Source organism: Oratosquilla oratoria, chromosome 17, assembly GCF_046742065.1.
Source record: "Oratosquilla oratoria isolate Oo_2021 chromosome 17, ASM4674206v1, whole genome shotgun sequence".
In the NCBI taxonomy this organism is placed as follows: Eukaryota; Metazoa; Arthropoda; class Malacostraca; order Stomatopoda; family Squillidae; genus Oratosquilla; species Oratosquilla oratoria.
In genome coordinates, this window is record NC_134793.1 from 10,416,537 (window position 1) to 10,418,807 (window position 2,271).

The 2,271-nt window shown below is 28.8% G+C and overlaps 1 protein-coding gene across 3 annotated transcripts in view; it reads right to left on the minus strand.

The window, feature by feature from the left end:
* Window positions 1–954: 954 nt before the first annotated feature.
* Window positions 955–2,271, minus strand: part of LOC143034396 (uncharacterized) — a 308,834-nt gene continuing 307,517 nt past the window's right edge. For all 3 annotated transcript variants that reach the window (XM_076200383.1, XM_076200382.1, XM_076200384.1), the window contains one exon: window positions 955–2,271. This exon is cut by the window's right edge and continues 766 nt beyond it. The gene's annotated coding sequence lies outside the window, so the exon portion shown is untranslated.

Consider the following 2,271-nt stretch of genomic DNA (forward strand, 5'->3'; position numbering starts at 1 on the left):
TTAAAAATATTTTCTTATTTCACTATAAAAGTTTATATTAACTTATACTGCATTGAATAAATCAGTAGTTGATATATTTGTCCTATATACAAAGTTAGGTTTCTATTTTTGATATAAAATGTTAGGTTACAAAGAAAGCAATGGCCTCCGCTAGCGAACCCAGGGATCTGGGTGCGCACGTCCTGTGTAATAGTAGTCCTTGATTTATATATATATATATTTATATATATATATATATATATATATGTATATGTACACATATACATGTATAATATATATGTTTATATATATATATATATATCAAAACAATATGTATTTCCATGTATATAAATGTGTATATATATATATATACACATGTATGTATATAGTTGTGTATATATGTATACATATGCATATATATATGTATATATACGTATATGTACACATATATACATGTATCATATATGTATTTATATGTTTATATATAAATATATATCAAAACCAATATGTATTTCCATGTATATAAATGTATATATATATATATATATATATATATATATATATATATACACACACATATAAGTATATAGTTGTGTATATATGTATACATGCATATATATATATATATTTTATATATATATATATATATATGTGTGTGTGTGTATGTGTGCGTGTGTATATATATATATGAATATATATATACATATATATTTGTGTGTGTGTATATAAATACATGTATATATGTATATATATATATATAATTTATATGCATATATATATAATGTATATATATATATATCTGCATATATATGTATATTTATGTATATATTTAAATGTATATATATATATATATATATATATATATATACAGGTGTCTATAGATGTATGTATATACGTATATATGTTTATATATAATATATATATGTTTATATACATATATATATATGTATATATATATATATGTATATATATATATATATATATATGTATGTATATGTGTGTGTGTGTGTGTGTGTGATTCACCATGGTGTTGGATTACTTTTTGGATTCTTGATCGACGGCTATTTCCCTCACGGAAGAGAGCTCTGAGCTCATACTTGAGCGATGTTTGGGTAATGCTGTGACGTTCAGTCTCTAAACTGTACCCAAGACCTCTGTCAGTGTATGTGTGTGTGTGTATATACACATGTGTATGTATATATTATCGAATCCCATAGTAATTTATATCAACAAACATTTTAAGTATCATTCATTGACACTGTGTTTACAAACAATTTGAAGGATTTTATAAATTCAGTTCTAACAGTATTATGAAAGAGAGAGTGAGAGAGAGGGAGAGAGTGATCTAGAAGTAAGAAACAAGAAGTCACAGACTTTTCAAACAATAATATCTGATATTGTTATGACACATAACTATATCTCTGTTATTGCACACATTAACTTCTGAAAGTTGTTAAGTGATGGCGTTGCAGCCATTTCATGACGACGACGTGACGTCACAGGGGTGAGCTGAGTTTCCCTCTGGGCTAGTCATGTGTCAATCATGACATCGCTTTGGGTTTACAAATCAAAAATTCATTCCTTTATGCACTTCTCTTCACACTCAACACCTTATTTTATAATTTATGAATATTTTATATCTTGACTATTTGATACCATTTTGGTAGAATGATGTTCTTGGATGAGAGTATCTTGATAATCGGCATGTCAGTGTTGGGTTTCTTGGTAGTATACGACAGGCAAACCATACGTTGGGTGCATTTGATAAATAGATAAATAAATGCAAGAACAAATCAACTAAGCAAGCAATATATTTTTGTTTTCACAACCAATTTTGTACAGGCAAACTACAACACAAATTAACTTCACGACAAAAGTGGTAATCCAACTCTAATCTAAAGTTTGTTTGATGAAATGTGTCTCTTTTGCATGCTCGGATGCAGTGTAAAATAATGGCATTTTATAAAAATTGACCTTGCATGAGAGGGCGGGGTCTAAAAACGTCAAAAACTGTATAAAAAAAAGGGGGGGAGGGGAGGGCAAACGTAACAGACCACTAGTGTGTTTTAGATGCTCACACCTTTGGCAGGCAAACTTGACCCAATGAAGTTTTTTCTGAACGTATTTTTCGCTACCGTGACTTTCACACACATTTGTAGCACTCCCTCACCCCAACGTCTTTAACAACTCTGCCTGGGTTGTGTCTTTATCTTTCCCAAGCTTCATACAACAACCGTTGTGAAAACAAACCCAAAACAAACTCCAATCACTCTATTTTCTTGTAATAAATTG